Source organism: Adiantum capillus-veneris, chromosome 18 (genome assembly GCF_014529385.1).
Source record: "Adiantum capillus-veneris isolate H3 chromosome 18, ASM1452938v2, whole genome shotgun sequence".
In the NCBI taxonomy this organism is placed as follows: Eukaryota; Viridiplantae; Streptophyta; class Polypodiopsida; order Polypodiales; family Pteridaceae; genus Adiantum; species Adiantum capillus-veneris.
Window position 1 is genome coordinate 131485369 of NC_140948.1, and position 18031 is coordinate 131503399.

Below are 18031 nucleotides of genomic sequence, written 5' to 3' on the forward strand. Positions count from 1 at the left end.
TATATTTTCTGAGGTCACTACCAAGCAAATAGGTGCATAGGAAAGAGTTTTCCTTGCCTTATTCGCTCGGTAGTGACCTCAGAAAATAGTGACTTATATTTTCTGAGGTCACTACCAAGCGAATAGGTGCATAGGAAAGAGTTTTCCTTGCCTTATTCACTCGGTAGTGACCTCAGAAAATAGTAATAGCAGACATGAATTATATTTTCTGAGGTCACTACCGAGCGAATAGGTGCATAGGAAAGAGTTTACCTTGCCTTATTCGCTCCGTAGTGACCTCAGAATATAGTAATAGCAGACATCACTTACATTTTTTTAAGAGGTTAGTACCAACCGAACAGGTTTGCATCCCCTACAACAAAATACCAATGTGAAGGAGACGTTTAAATCTATGCGGTCCTAACTGTCACGTCGTTCCCTCCCATCACCTCCCCTAATCTCGGCAGGATGGTACCATTGATTCTCTCTCCCACGTCCACCTCTCATGAAAACCACATGGCGGTACCACCCCTCACAGACCACTCACTCATAAGCTAGAACCCAGGCTCTGATTTTTAGGCATGTCCATCTAGTCTATTTAACTAGCAGTTGTTTCAGAAGCTCCCTCAGGGTTTTGCTGAACAACTACAAGAATCTTAGGATAGTGGTGATGCCTTTCCAAGGTATACTCCCGCAGCGCCAGCAACACCGCATCCGGGCCCTCCTCATGAGGTCCCCCCTTGGCCCTCCCCCGATGTTACCCTTAATTTTCTCGACCGACACAGCCTGGGAGTGGCTGCTGTCAACACGGGAGTCAATTCTTGAGGTAAGTCGCTGGTAATTCTTTGCTTTTTGCTCCCAATTTCCAAGCTCCTAGTTTGAAGAGCTTATTTGCTAAATGCTCTGTACAGGATGCTAGCCTGAAGCTACAGCAAATGCTAATCGTCAAGCAGAGGGTCTCAATCCTTAACACTAGGTTGGTAACAGGACAGATTTATGTCGTAGCACACTTTTATGTCCTGTTAACTCGCAATTTTGCCCGAATTAATTCTAAAAATATAAATAGGACTAGTACATGGGACCAATCCTCAAATTTCTCAAAAGACTTGAAAAAAACTTGGAATTAATTTCAAACCAGTTGCATGCCAGCAAGGTTGGGTAATTAACTCAATGAATAATTCAATTGATGGATTTTATGACAATTGGCCAATTGTCCATGGCATGTCGTGCAAGAAAAATGCTTCCACGCGCGTGCCTAGGCTCTAAATTGGGGGTGGATCTTGACCGTAGGTTGAAGAGGGGATCCAAGGGTTGAGGGTGAAAGCCCCAAAACCCAAAATTGAGTGAGACCTTGAGCGGGGTCTGGCAAAAACCGATTTTTCCCCTCTTGGAGCTGCCGAATTTTGCAACGTAGATGGCGTCAAATCAGAGGCATTATGCTGCAGAGGAATTTGGTTGCAAATGCGTTGGACGCTACCCACAATTTTTGCAAGCCCAAGAAGGTGCACTCTTGCAGGTCCCGGCAGCTTGGTTTGGGGCATCATGTGCTGAGCAACAATTTGGAGAAAAGTATACAGAGGTCTTCTTTTTTGGTGTCCTGCAAAAATACTCAATTAAAAAGCAAAAGTTCTCTTGCCGATTTGAGGGGGATTCAAAGGATTATTTAGCTTCATGGGATGATGTTGTAGAATTTGTTGTGTGGAGCTCTCAACGGGTGCATTCTCCTCAAAGAAACTGTGAGGTAAGACAAGAATCTACACCTCCACCTTCTTCATTTGGAATTGGTGAATCAAGTCATGCACCTATGCTATCAAAACGTAATTTGGGGGCAGCGTTTATTTTTTGAGAGCTTCTTATTTAGAGCTTTTTCAAAAAATTTAGGTCTTTTAGGCTCGTGTGCTTAACACAATGCATTGGATTTTAAAATATATTTTGGTATTTTCAAGTTGTGGGTAGAATTTTGCAAAATCTTGTAGTTGTACAAAGTCCTTTGACTTTCTTTCATGAGATTTTTTGTTTCATATAATATCAACCTTCACTTTCCCAATCCACATTCAACCTTCCAATTTACATTGCCTTCCAAGTTCCCATTCCACCTATCAATCTTTAAGCCTAAAGTATATTTTTCCTTTTCCAAATTGAAGAGATCTCATGACCTTTAAAAAAAAAAAACCTGTATAATCCCCGTGTTTCATATGATAGATTTTCAAGTCAAGAGAGAAACAATCATAAGTGCATTGTGTTTAAAATCTACATATAATATATGAGCTAAAGTGTTTATCTAGTGGGACATACACATTGAAGTTCATAGCAAGGCATTGAGTGGATATGTCTAAAGAAGCCATGATTTGATAGCAACCTTGATTACAAACAAGCAGTAAATTGTGAGGAACATGTTGAGTCCATGGATGTTGAGCTTCATGAAGAGTTTCTATTTACTAACACCATCATCTCTTCAAACACTCCTTGTGTTTAGAGGAAACATATTCACGAAGTTTAGATTCATCGTCATTAATTTATTTCATTTTTCAGCCATAATATGTAGCATAGGGGGTTTAAAAAAGCAAAATTTTCACCTCTAAAGACACCAACCTCTAGTTTCTAAAGGAAATAAATTCTTTATGTTGATAAGAAAAACAAGAAATAGAGACAAGGGGTAAGAATTGTCTAGATAAATGCAGAGAAAGACAATTGAGTAGATAGATATGCTATAATATTGGAATGTAATTTTCAAGATTTACCATCTAAAATCACTATGGGGTGCATGTGAACTTGAGTCTTCTACACATGTCTCCACTTTGAAAGGCAAGGGAACGAGAAAAATCCTCATCTAGCTAGTGACTTATGGTGGCCCCATCTCTAAGGGATACTCAATGATAATGAATATGTGAATTCCTATTTTCTCAAGGTGAAAATGAAGAATTAAATCAATTCAAATACTTTCTAGTATTTATTTTGACATTTCTTGTTTGTTTGTGTGTTATGATTCCTTGTTTGAGGGCTAGGAGGGGCAAATCACCACACATACATAGTATAAAATTATATGAGAATTTAGAAGGTAGGACAAATACATATAAAGGATACAAAGTCAAAACTTAAACTTTTTGAGCTAAAGTCCTAAGTCCATGTCTAACACATATACATATCTTTTAACATGTAAAAAATGATGTTAAATCATAGCCTATTGCTCTCATCCTTTGAATTCCATTCCACCGTGTATGTATTTATTTTTATATTTGTTATATTTTGAGAGTTGCATTAGGAAACCAAAACCATTGGCATTGGATGAAATGTCTTTTCCATTGTTGTGGCCAACAAATTTTTAAAAAATTCCATACTAGCAATTGTAAGTAGAGATACTATATTAAATCCTCAATTTATCTACAATGAGCCTCAAGCACTAGATGTGCCTTAAAGGGACAACATTTCCAAAAAGGCAATGTACAATACATTAGCAAAAGACCCTATTTTAGTTCTTATCTAATAGCTTCAACCCAAGGTCAACACTCTGCTTCTCCACAAGGGGACACCACTTGAATAGCCAATGTAACTCATTGCATGTTTACATTCTTCGACTTGCAAAGTTGTCCCTACTCTTGACCATATCAAATATATAAGATCATTTCTATCATGCACGATATCATTGAGCCAAGCTACTACAAAGTTTCTTCAAGGACACGAATGTTTTGGGATTTCTAAATCTACTTGAGATAGAAATATCTGACTATTTGAGTGTACCCATTTGTAGATTTTGGCGACACGGCCCCGCAATGAAGGGTAGTCTCTGAGAAGATGGAAGGGATCCTCCAAAGCTACTTTGCACCCAGAGTAAGTGTTTGTGTCAATACCTTTGTCAAGAATCTTACTCCTAATAGGGATAAACCCCCACAACAAATACCAAGTGATTATCGTCATTGAGCTTGGCCATTTTACTTCCCAAATGTTGTTTATACCTTTTAGCCACTTCTCTTTTGACCAATTCACCCTCCAAAGCTATATTGCAAGAGCATATTGAGTAAACAAAAAATCGTTGTCAGCTTATGAGAGATTAATGTGAACCAATCTTATCCTCATAGTAGGCAAAAGCGCTAGAAACCTACTTTTCTATTGAGATCAAAGCCAATTTTCTTATCATCCTACATAAGAATTTTCTCTCAATCATGCTTATCATGTGCGAGTAATCTTGTTTGGTTCACTTGGTTGCTCTCTCTCTCTCTCTCTCTCTCTCTCTCTCTCTCTCTCTCTCTCTCTCTCTCTCTCTCTCTCTCTCTCTCTCTGATAAGACCCAAGAAAAAGTGATGTGTGTTGTTTGTGTTTAATTTGTGTTTGGCCCTGTGTGTCAGAAAGTGTGGCTGATGGACCTTCATATGTATTTTGTCCAGATGTGTTATTGTTGGCAAGATGCTTGGTATTCCCAATTCACAAAATTAGCAATGGGTGATCCTGTTGATGATCAAGTTGTCTCTCATGCATCCAATATTTTGTGCCGTCTAGAATTGCTTGCCACGAGCTACAAGTGCGTAAGGAGCATAAAAGAATTTTTACAATCATTAAAGGAATAAACTAGGGCAAGGCGCATGTAGTCCCAAGGGCAGACATTCTATGTGCCTGTAATTTGCAAGAAAATACAACAGATATGTTAAAAATATAGTTTAATTTGTAGAAATTGGAGTGCTTTTATTTGATGAAAAATATCCACGCTGATGGACAAGCACGCAGTCCTCGTCCACGTTGTGATGAAAAATACGTGCGCAGATGGACTACATGCGCGTTCACCAATGTGGGTATTTTTCATCAAATAAAAGCACCCCAATCTCTATGAATTAAGCTATATTTTTAACATATTCGTTCTATTTTCTTGCAAAATCTAAGTCACAATTTCAATTTTGGCTCCCCTCTGAGGTAACTAATTTCTTGAATTTTCAAACAACTCAAGGTTAAGCTGAGAGACCTTTTCCCCATCCTACGCCACCTTGTGACACAAGAAATACTAAAAATTAAGGGAAAATTACCAAATACCCCTCTAATTTGTGGAAATTCCTAAAATACCCTTCAAATTTCAAGTATCTATTTTTACTGGATTGTTTATGATTTCCTAATCTTTATTCTTTTTTGACAATGTATATCCGTTTTCTAGTGCTTAGCATGTAATTTGTCACAAATTACCTCCCAAAAAAAGACAATTATGTCTAATATAATGAAGCAATTCATCTCCAAAGCCGACATAACCAGCTCAAATTCTAGTTTTAGTATCTTGTATTCATAGACAATCCATCTTCTTATGAAAAGCTATAATGTTTTTAACTTTTGGATAAATTTACTCTCACAACGAGGGGTATTTTGGGAATTTTGGAAAATTTGAAGGGCATTTTGGGATTTTTTGACAAAATATGAGGGGTATGTTGGGAATTTTTGAAATTTGAAGGGTATTTTGGGAATTTCCACAAATTAGAGGGGTATTTTGGTAATTTTCCCAAAATTTAATTTTCATATCTTGAGCTCCCTATCCGTCCGTGCGCGCGGACGGATTGCATGCTCATGAACGAGAGAGAGAGAGAGAGAGAGAGAGAGAGAGAGAGAGAGAGAGAGAGAGAGAGAGAGAGAGAGAGAGAGAGAGAGAGAGAGAGAGAGAGAGAGAGAGAGAGAGAGAGAGAGAGAGAGAGAGAGAGAGAGAGAGAGAGAGAGAGAGAGAGAGAGAGAGAGAATGATGCAGCAGTGCGAGGCTGTCGTGTGTAGTGTAGCTCGGGAGAAGATGGTGGCGTTGAAAAATCGATACCTCATGATGGAGGTGTTTTGGGAGGGAGAGAGCCCTGTTCTCTCGCAGTCTTCCATTGCCAATGCCATCAGAGACAACATTCTCCACAACTTTGGAGAGTTGGGCCTCGCTGCTTCTCTTCAAGTGAAGTATGTAAATCCAGTGATCAGGTGTAGCCGTGCAGAATATGAGAAGATATGGTGTGCGATTACATTTATCACGAGCATTAACAATTGTCCTCTGTTTTTTAACCTACTTGATTTAAGCGGAAATATTAGTTGTTGTAAGCTTGCAGCTTTGGAGTACGACAAGGCTAAAATTGAACTGCTGAAGCTTAAAGCTGGGAAGAATCAACCGTCTCCCAAGTTGCTGAATGCCGCCACTAACCTAGAAAAAATTTCGCATCAAAATTTTCTGAAACTTCTAACGGAAGCTAGGCTCGTCCTTGATCCAGTTTTTCCACCCAAGTGCTCTCTATTGAAGTAACTTGTTTGAGTCGTGTCGGCAAAGGTATTGCATTGCCTGATAAAGTCGTTTTCGTGGGGTTGTGTGAGCGCATGTGTGCGTTGTTGGGGAGTACCTGTGAGGAATCTCTTGCATTTCTGAGTGGGTGATTATATGTGTAGAATCATCCTTGGTGGTAGTCTTTCCTATGTGTGTAGTAAAATCTCATACCTTCATACCTAATGTGAGCTGGAGTCTCCTTTGTCATTGGGATGTAACACTCCTCATCAGTGTATTGTGGGAAGGTGCCCATTCGTCACATGTTTTTAGGTAGTTGTTTTAGTGCCTTACTAAGAGAGAGAGAGAGAGAGAGAGAGAGAGAGAGAGAGAGAGAGAGAGAGAGAGAGAGAGAGAGAGCATGGTCAGGTCAGAGGAGGAGTAGAGAGAGAGAGAGAGAGAGAGAGAGAGAGAGAGAGAGAGAGAGAGAGAGAGAGAGAGAGAGAGAGAGAGAGAGAGAGAGAGAGAGAGAGAGAGAGAGAGAGAGAGAGAGAGAGAGAGAGAGAGAGAGAGAGAGAGAGAGCTGCAATGGGTAGCGGCCCGCTCAATCTGAGGTGGCATGGTCACTGGTTAGGCTCAGGAGGTGCGTAGTTGTGTGTGCGAGAGAGAGAGAGAGAGAGAGAGAGAGAGAGAGAGAGAGAGAGAGAGAGAGAGAGAGAGAGAGAGAGAGAGAGAGAGAGAGAGAGAGAGAGAGAGAGAGAGAGAGAGAGAGAGAGAGAGAGAGAGAGAGAGAGAGAGAGAGAGAGAGAGAGAGAGAGAGAGAGAGAGTCATCCCACGATTTCCATGCTTGTAAGCAGACATGTAGCTTTTATTATGCAGGTATTAAAATAGAAAGGTACTTTTTTGGTACTTTTCTAATGCAGTTTCCATTCTAGAGAAGAGTCAAGACGGATGCAATGCAGGCTTATGCATTGTGCAGCAATTCAAAGCTTTGTGAGTCTAGAGGGAAAGAGAGAGAGAGAGAGAGAGAGAGAGAGAGAGAGAGAGAGAGAGAGAGAGAGAGAGAGAGAGAGAGAGAGAGAGAGAGAGAGAGAGAGAGAGAGAGAGAGAGAGAGAGAGAGAGAGAGAGAGAGAGAGAGAGATAGATAGATAGATAGATAGATAGATAGATAGATTTTATTATCGTCCTTGGAGGTCAAATATGACCTATGGGACCAAAGTTACATGTGATGTAGTATGTGTATGGCTGATGAGTGACTCTCGATGCTCCAAAATTGTAGTGATGAGAGTCGCAATGGAGAGCCCACACTTTGGCTGGGAGAGGAAAGTGTGTAGGTCTAAGTTATGGCTGAAAATTTGAGAGAAGCAAGTTCGGATGTGATCAAAAGCTGAGCACTCTAGTAGTGTGTGGTACTCAGACTCTCGAACTTGCAGTGAGCATAATGTGCACAATCGATTTGACTCTTCTCCATTGCCCCAACGCCCTATCTCGCATCGAAGGAAATGGGAGCTAAGCCGAATTGCTGCGATAGTGCGTATCGCGGACAAGGGAATAGGCTCAAGCATGTAAGTGTGAGTACGGTTTCCTCTCTCAGCGAAGAACATGGTTTTGTAGTTGGGGGCAATATAGGTGGTGTAATGTATGAAGCGTGACCCACCGGATTTCTCCCAAGCCGTAATACATTGGCGTTGTAGAAAAGCTTCATTCACTTGAGAGTCAATTGAAGCATCATGTAGCAAGTGTAATGCATCCCATCTCCCAAACCACTTCTTTATGTCTTGCATCCATCCCGTGCTCAAGATCTTGCTTTTATGCGTCTTTTGAACTTTTTTGCTTGCTTCCCATGCAATTGTAGGAAGTCGATGTGAGGGGTTTTGACGCATCTTTATCATGTACTCCACAACCCTTTCCATGCCCATAACCTCAATTGGAAGAGATCCCGACTCAAGAAGTAAGAGCATATATGGTGTTTGTGTCTTAACTTGGAGAAAGTTTGTAAGAAAACGCTTTTGGACATTCTCAAACTCTTTCCAAGTAGACTTTGAGATGCTCCCGCCCCACACTTCAACTCCATAAAGAAGAACCGGTGTCACCAATGCATCAAAAAGATACTTCTTGAGAACCCAACACTTGATGTTTCCCGCATTACACATGTTCTCAAATGCATAATATGCTCTCTTTCCCGCTTCCAAACGACGCATAGCACATTCATGCCACTTGTGATTGGATGGAACCTCAAGGCCAAGGTACTTAAAGCTCTCAACAACGTCTTCAAGTGTCTCGTTGTTGTACACAATGCATGGCTTCTCCTTATGGTTGGTTTTCACAAGCATAACCTTTGTTTTGGATTCATTTACAATCAGCCCACTATGCAAGCAAAAGTTCTCAAGGACAACCATAAGCTTTTGTGCATCTTCTAAAGTGTGTGCTAGAAGCACTACATCATCCGCATACAACAAAAGCATGATTACCGCATTGCAAATAGTGACCTCTTCAATGCCTTCTTCTTGCATAAAGTCAAGTACCATTTGTTCCAATTGATCGATGCATAGACCAAAGAGAGTTGGTGACAATGGACATCCTTGTTTAACCCCAATAGTGCTTACAAAAATTTCTGAAATTTCTCTTCCCATGCGCAATTGACAAATCACCTTCTCATAGATTCGAGAAACCGCAAGCATAAACTCACTTGGCACTTGGAGTTCTTCCATCCTTCTCCACAAATTGTTACGTGGAATCATATCAAAGGCTTTCTTAAAGTCCACAAAACAACAATACAATCGCTTGCCTTTCAACCGACTTTCCTCCATGAGAACACGAAGAGTGACAAGATGATCAATGGTGCTATGGCATCGACGAAAACCCGCTTGTCCCTTTGCACGCTTGTCATTCTCTTCAGCCCAATCACTCAATTTCATCTCCATTATGCACCCAAACAACTTTGCCATAAGAGACCCAATCATTATAGTCCGGTAGTTGCTTACATTCTTTACATCCCCTCCTTTATGCAAAGGCTTAACCCAATTAGTACTCCAATCATAAGGCATACCATGTTGAAGTGCAAGGTTGAACATATCACACATCCACTCATGGGTAAAATCTCCCGTCCATTTGATCATCTCCGGCTTGATACCTTGAAGATCTCCCGCTTTGCGAGTGGCCAACTTTTCAAGCCCACCGCATACATCCTCAATAGTAAAAAAAGACGACATACATGGGAGTGAACCATAAAATGGCATTTTTTCAGTATTTTCTTGCTCATATAATTGCCTACAATGTGTGTACATATCCACTAGACTCAAGTTACCAAAATTCTCAACCCGCTTGCCTCTCAAGTTTCTCCAAAATCTTCCACATGCATGTGCCTTTTCTTGGACTTGAAATTCTTGTTGCTTTACTTCCCATCTTCTTCTCTTCTTTTGAATCAATGCCTTGTATGTACGCAAATGACTTTGATAGTTGTCTTTGTCCATAGTTGCATCAAGCTTTATCAAGGACTTTCGAGCATCTTGACATTCTTTATCAAACCACCTTTTGCGTGATCTATCTTTGTGGATACCATGGAGATGCTTTATGGCAAAGCATTCTTCCGCACAAGAACAAATAGCTTTCTTGAAAGCTTCCATTTAGTTTCCAATGGTGCATCACATTGAAGCTTTGTCATCCATAATTTTTGCTCAACCATTTCAATGTACATTGGTGCCCGTTTGAAATCCATACATAGTGATAACTTCTCTTTCCTTTGGCTGAGATTATCATGCTTAGTTGCTTCTCCACATGAAAGGTCAATACATAAGGTGCGATGGTCGGATTCCGGGGTCCATTGACCAAACATAAAACTCTTTATGCGATACATGATGGATTCAGAGAGTAGCATATAGTCAATCACACTATCCCCATTATGTCTTCTACATGTAAATCCATTGGTTCCACTCCACAAAGATACACCATTGGCAATGAGCATACCCGTGCTATTACACATGTGTAAAAGTAACTTTCCATAGTGATCCGGCTCTTTCTCATCCATTGAGAGAGAGAGAGAGAGAGAGAGAGAGAGAGAGAGAGAGAGAGAGAGAGAGAGCCCTCTCCGAAGCCCATGGACTCATGGAGGCAATGAGGTTGAAGAGCTCCGCACGCCCATGAGGCTATTGGCTATCTCTGTAGTCTACATTGCACCTATGTGCCCTTTGCGATGCCTTAGCAACAGACTACAGGTGCGCACATGCATTATCGACTGCCGTCTCATCACCATCACAAGCTACTAACTCATTTGCTCATTACTACTAAATACTCCGCAAGCTAATTTTTACTCGTGTTGGAGGCTCTCCATAGGCCGCTTTTCATTTTCATGGTGTCATTAAATGCGCTCTGAGTTATTACGCATTTTGACAGTCACTTACATCCTTTAGATATTCATCTAATTCGATGCCCTTTGGCATTCCAGGCGTATCAATTTCCCTCTGCTTGTAATCAATGATTCAATCCCCTCAATTCACTAAACCATAATTAGCAACCCTCTTTGCAAGGATTCATCACACATAATCACATTCCTTGAAACTTGACATGGCTGCTCAACAAATTGGTCCAAACAGTTCAGACATGACCCTGCAGAGAAGATGCAGCGTCAAGAGATCAACTTCTACATGCTGCCGTCGACGTAGCAACGACGATGACAACAACATCTGCAATGATCCTCACGGAATTCACACTACGTTCTTGTTCAATTTTGATCAAGTTCACGTCGTCAACAACTTAACTAATTGCAAGAGCCCAAAATGCTGCTGGAGAATGCAAGCTTTTCATGTAATGCTAGTTAGCTTATTTTTGTGGCCTTGGAGAGCTAGCAAAGTCATTCATTTCACTAGAGCACACGGACAGGAGTAATCCCCATAGTTGCTAGGAATGAGATTGGTCACAACAAGTATATTGTGGCGAACGTGCTTATAGAAGCTCTCATATTGAGGATAAGCATAGCAAGCTCCTCTAGAGTCTTGCAACTTGATGTTTTGAAGACCAATGACAATGAATAGCACTGGTTAGGCTCCGATAGATAGCAAGCCTAGGATGTGTATAGATGTAGCTGAGCTTCTTGATTTTGAGAGAAGAATATTTTTTCTACATGTGAATAGATTGTTGTCCAACTCTTGGTGGGAAGGTTTCCTCCGTATTTGGGTGCACGAGAGAGAGAGAGAGAGAGAGAGAGAGAGAGAGAGAGAGAGAGAGAGAGAGAGAGAGAGAGAGAGAGAGAGAGAGAGAGAGAGAGAGAGAGAGAGAGAGAGAGAGAGAGAGAGAGATCTTGAAGCCTATATTATGGGTAAGGGGAGAGAAATGTAAGCATGCCAAAAAGAGGAAAGGATGGAAGGGTCGTGGAAAGGGAGGGGTCAAGCTCCACAGGAGGGTTTGTGTGAACATTCAGGACATTGCCAAGCCTTCCATTCAAAGGCTTGCTCATAGGGGGGGTGTGAAACACAAGGAAACTAGAGGTACTCAAGATCTTCTTGGAGAATGTTATCCCAGATGCTATGACCTACACAAACATGCCTGTCCAAAAACTATCACTACCATGGATGTTGTGTATGCTCTTAAGCGATAGGGCCGTACTCTCTATGCATTTGGTAGTGGAAACCTCTTGCTACTTCGTTAAGATATGGTTTTTATAAGGGTATTTTCCTTCAATCTTTCATTATTGATACCTAATCTCTTGAAGCATGGATTTCCCACCTTGCACAACTAGTGGTTAAATTTTAGCAATACTTCTTTGGTGGCTAGAGAGAGAGAGAGAGAGAGAGAGAGAGAGAGAGAGAGAGAGAGAGAGAGAGAGAGAGAGAGAGAGAGAGAGAGAGAGAGAGAGAGAGAGAGAGAGAGAGAGAGAGAGAGATGCTCCCTCTTGGATAATAAATATCCAATTCAAGACTCATGGAATAGATCTCAAAGATCTCATTGGATTGTTTCAATTGCATTACAAAGTTGTGTGGGTGTGAATAAAGATGCAAACAAATGCAATAACCTTCCTATATTTTTCCCAATAGTATGTACCCACACGATTTGGAAAAAATCTCATTAATAGGAATCTTCACAATTGCCGCCTTGCATGATCTTTCATAGCATGGATAGGGTAGTTTTCTCAATCCTCATACAATGCCATCTCTCCTTTATATTTATATAGAAAGATGGCAAGGTTAAGCTCAACTTGTATGCCATTTGCAATGTACATAATGCATAGTGAGAAATTGTGTGACCATTAAACACATATGAGCGTGGCAAGGAATTCGTAACATGGAAGGGTCTAGAGCACTTAAAAGTTTTGGTTTTTTTCTTCAAATGGGGACAAGGGCTTCTACCCCAATAAAACCATCCATGCTTGCATTTGAAGGCATTGCATTGTTTAAGATATTCACGATGAGATGTTGAAATAAATGTTGTCCTTGGTACTATTAGGGGGAGGAGCGGGGGGGCTGGGGGCCTCATTATATGCAGTGCATTATATCTAGCAATGATTCACTTTACAAGGTAGGGACAAACTATGATGTTTGAGAAACATTTTGCATTATATACTGCTTTACATCTACCGCTAATTCAATTTTGAATACCCTTTGAGACTACCAAGTGACTGGATCTAGATTAGTGAAGCAATTACCTCTTACCCTTCTTTGTGATGAGAAAGGCTACATTGTGTCCTCAATAACCTCAAAGTTTTTAGTTAGCCATTAATAAACAAGAGAAAAGACACATGTCTATAGAACAAGTATGTGAAAGCCTTTTTTTTTGGGGATAGAATGGGTATACATAATATATATTTTTGATATGCATCATGTATTAGCTTAAAGAATCCAAAAACTGTTATTATTGTATGTAACTTTTCATACAACATAGATATTTTAATATAAACTCTTAATATAAAATTCCCACGGAGTTCACTAAAGTATATGTAACATAGCACGTGTGTTCTACAGAAGGGATTTTCATTTCTTGTAAGTTTAAAAATTCATGTATACAAGAGGGGTATAAGGGGTAATTAAAATCGATTTTGGTAAACACATGTGATATATTAAAATTTTACTAATGAATGTCCTAGGATAAAATTATGTCAAAGGGTTGTATGTTTGGGAGCAGTGTCATGTACAATGAGTCTAACTGAGCACACAATTAAGAAAGTTCTAAATATGTGCCAAAAGCTCTAAATTAAAAGCTTACAAAATTATTATCCCCATTTGGGGGCTGCAAATGATTTCGATGCCCCGCTTGTTGGGAGGGAAGAGAACATAACGCATGTGGAAGAAGAGGCTGAAGAGACTCCACTTGACCCAACCCCACTTGGTAGGCGTCCTGGAAGACCACCTAAATCACGTAAGCGCGGTAGAACAAAAGCATCATGCATGCCTGCAAATGGCACACCTAAAAATGTATCACCCGAATATAGTAAATCTGCATGTGGTGGCCGACCTAGAAAATATAAGCCTTCTCATGCAGGGGGCAAACCTGGCCCTTCAAGCAGCCCATTTGATGTTGCTAATGATGATGAAAGTGATGATGAGCATGCATCAGAAGGTGAGAGGGTTGAATGTGGTGACAATGAAGTATTGGAAGCCAAGGGTCCTGTACTTGATGACTCTCCTGATGGAGATGCACATTTTGTTGATGTGATTCCTCCATAGTGGAAGAGTGGTGATGAATTAGAGCAAGAGCCACATGATACATTTTGGGCTCTTCCACCTTTCAATGGTGTCAAGGGACCAGACTTGGGACATATGCCACATGAATTTTGTGAGTTTCATTTGTTTTTGATGCTCTTTCCACTTGACCTTGTTGATCATGTTATTAGTGAGACTAATGCATATGCCGAGAAAGAGAGGCAAAGGTGTGGCTGGTTGCATGACTCCATGAGAAGATGGGCTCCAATAGATCGGCATTCTTTCCTACGCTTCATGGGTGTAGATTTGGGCATGGCACTACACTACATGCCGTCAAAGCAACATATTGGAAAGATGAGGTAAGAGGCTCCCTTCTATTTCCTGATTTTGGTGAAAAGATGAGTCAAACTACATTCCAACAAATCAAAAGGTTTTTGCATTTACGGGACAATGCACAAAGACCACCTCAGGGAACTAGAGAGCACAGGTTATGGCAATTGCTTGAGCTAGAGGAGAGGTTGAATTACACTTTTCAAAAGCATTATAATTTAGGTCAATGTGTGACTGTGGATGAACGCATAATTCCTTCTAAGTGTAAATTGAATCCATGCAGAGTTTACAATCCCAAAAAGCCTCATAAATTTGGTATCCAGGTTTGGAATCTATGTGACTCCGCCATGGGATATAATTTTGCATTCAAATTTATGACAAGATGCCATGTACTGAAATGTCTTTTTATGTTGTTGCAAATTTGGTGAAGACATTGCCAAGAAAAGGGCACCATGTATTCTTTGATAGTTACTTCACATTTGTGATGCTTTAGGAGAACCTAAGAAGTGAAGGTCAAGGTGGAACCGACACTTATGTATGTAATAGGAAGCACTTTCCCGCCACCCAAATGTTGCATTTGGGTAAGAGAGCACGGGGTGCTTGTCGGATTGCTTATTGTAAGAAGCAAGGTCTTGTTGCTTGTTCTTGGATGGACCAAAAAGAGATTCTTTTTGCTTCTAATTGATAAGGTGTGCAAAAAGGTGAGGTGTTGCGCTCGGTTGGTGATAAGAGATTGCCTTTCTCATGTCCCCATGAAATATAATGCATGCAAGGCTGGTTGTGATGTCTTTGATAGCATGGTTCTTGGTAGTTGCTATATCTTGCAAAGTAAAATGCACAATTTTAAGTGGTGGCATGCAGGTTTTTGGGGTCTCATGGATTCTGTTTTTACAAATTGCTGGATTATATGGAAGGAAATGTATGGCAAAAAGGATGTGTGTAGATTTGACTTTATGCTCCATATGCATGAGCAGCAAGTGGACAATGCATTTCTGCCTTATGTATGCAAGAGGCGAGTTGTTGAGGATGCATACAATGGTCACTTTCCTATCCATTTGCATGATGTGGCCAGCAAGTACTGTGTCATTTTTTCAGCTAAGCGAAAGAAGCTTCTTTCGGAGCATAAGGAGGTTGATAGCTCAAAGCCATCACGCACCATTTGGGGGTGTGGTAAGTGTCAAAAAGTTATGTGTGCTGACCCTTGCTTCAAGGAATTCAATGCAAGGGTTTTTATCGACTTTCTTTATGATGGGCACTCAAGAGTCTCTAGATGACGTCATCCACCCTTATGTAACTTCTCTGTATCACTCTCTCTTTATGTGTGGGTATTTTTTGCATACATAGCTGGTTTTTGTGCTCATTGACTCCCTTTTTTGTTTGTTTGCAGGAAAGCTTTTGCAGGTGGGATGCTATTGGCTGGTTTTTGATGTAAAATGCTGGTTTTTGCTGCAGAATGCTGGTGTATTTTGCTACAGAACAGGTTTTGTGCGCATTGACTCCTTTTTTGTTTGTTTGCAGGAAAGGGTTTGCAGGTTTCAAGCTATTGGTGGTTTTTGCTGCAAAATCCTAGTTTTTGTTCATGGCTGGCTATTGTTCATGGCTGGTGTTCGGCGATGGTTGGTTTTTGTTTATGGCTGGCTTCTTATCATGGCTGGGTTTTGTTAGGTATGTCTATTATGCAAAAGCCTTTTGTATTAGCTTTCTTATTTCTTGTATGGATGTATCATCATGGTTTTTTCCCACATGTGATATGGTTATGGCATCATAAGCGTGCTCACCTTTGCGTCATGTTTATGGTATCCTGCAGGCAGCGTCTTATACCTTCTTTTTAGAAGCAGCGGATACACATGTAGTGGCTAAAGCAATTATTACATGGAAGATTGTGTTTTGATTGCAGTGGTAGAAGATAGTAATGATAGACATTTTGGCCAATTTTAGTGCGACATGGATATTATGTATCATCTAAATGAGGCATTTTGCCAAGTCTTTTGTCACTTGGAATTGTGCTTTGCATTGTTGTTTTTGCATCAGGCTCATAACATGCTTGGTTATGGAAGGGATTCTAAATTGTGCTAGACTTGGTGATTAGGTTTCTTCATGTCTTTGCCTCGTCAAGTGTGTTTCACCATGTATATCTTTGCATCAAGTTTGTGAGGTGCTTTATGCATATGTATTGAGATGATAATTTATCTTGCCATGTATTTTGAACATGGAATTGCAACATGTGCTAAGCTATGGTTATTATCGTCTTGGTGCATAGCCCTATCAACTTTATCTTTGTTGGTTTAATTCTTTCTATCTAATGCGACCTGTTGATAGGTGCATAGCCCTATCAATTTTATCTTTTTTGGTTTAATTCTTTCTATCTAATGCTTTTGTTTTGTGCTAGGCTTGATCATGGCCAAGTCTGCCCTTCATCTCTATAGCAAATGATAGAAACTCGGTTCGCAGAGTTTCGTATGGGTGTATGCTCATGGGTGCGTGCGTGTGGGGTGTGTGTGTGTGGGAGTATATGTTCATGCGTGGTTCTACGACCACTATTGGGTGCTGATGAAGTTAGTGGGGATGTCATAGTATTTGTGGATACTATGCATGATGTAGCTAAAGGGTTATATCGTCTTGTGGTTCACAACCATGAGCTTATAGTAGCTGCACTTTTTTGTTATAGGTGAATTTGGTCTTTTCCTGGATTCATCTAGGTATATATTAGTCGTCTTGGTCTTTATCTTGCCTTGTATTTTTGTCGATTTTTATGTTTTTGTTGAAGTGAAATTGAACTCTCATTTAGGTATGTGTAGCCTGACATGTGCTTACACCCTAGCCTGTCTAAAAACATGCTAATTTGGAGTAAAATGTAAACCATCTAGTAGAATTTTTGAGGTAGTGAGCACTCATTTATTTGAAAGCTATAATATTGTAGATCCCTAGAAAAATGTCAGAATGGCTAGACCAATTTTTATTTTAGAGTACCAAGCGATCTACTAATGAGATTCCCTGTTTTTTGTTGTTTGTTCAAATGCACTTACTTTGAGAGCTCGGTTCTCCCATTGGATTGTACATTTCACCATACTTATAATTTTTCCAAAAGCACATGGGTCTTGTGAATGTGCTCAATGAATGGTTTTGTGAATGGAGTCATCTTCTAGGAATTGTAAAGTTTTTCTTAAACCCTGCAAAGGACACTTTTATGTCCTGTTAGGTTACCAATCTAGTGTTAAAGACTCTCTGGAAGCAAGAAGGCCTGAAGACATGCAGCGATTGCTCGTCGAGAATGGCTCTATAGAGGCTATCTTTAATTGGCTTCAAGAAATGAAGGATGAAGTGCTTCAGCTAGCCAGTAAATATGAGGAAGCCATTAACTTTTCCAACAGGCTTCAGGAAGAGATAGTCTGGCTGTGAAGGAAAAGGATTACATGGTTATTGCAAACCCTAAACCCCCGGAAATTAGTAGGCCACTCTTTGTAAAGTCTGAAGTGTTTTCTAACTCAAAACCCGGTGTGAAGTTGTAATTTGGTTTCTTTCTTATAAATTCAAAACGCGTAAGTTTGGCAAAAAAAAACCCTAAATACGCAACAAACAGGGTTTACCTTCCCCTTATTTGCTTAGTATTGACCTCTGTACTAGCAGACATCACTTAACTTTCTTTTGGTCAGTACCAAGCAAATAGGGCCCTTCGGACTAAGTGACCTTCCCTTATTCGCTTGGTACTGACCAAGGATGATGGTCAATACCAAGCGAACAGGTGCAGCAAACAGAGTTTACCTTCCCTAGTTATTCGCCTGGTACTCACTACAAAAAATACAAGTGCACAGAAGGGTAGTAAGTAGCATACCTCTTCACTGTGTGTAGAGTTCCGCATCACTGAAGCACTGCAAAACAAGAGTAAGAGAAGG

The 18031-nt window shown here is 40.4% G+C and overlaps 1 pseudogene; it reads left to right on the forward strand.

Moving 5' to 3' along the window:
• The first annotated feature begins 1393 nt into the window (after positions 1–1393).
• Positions 1394–16029, forward strand: LOC147436427 (uncharacterized; annotated as a pseudogene).
• Positions 16030–18031: the final 2002 nt, after the last annotated feature.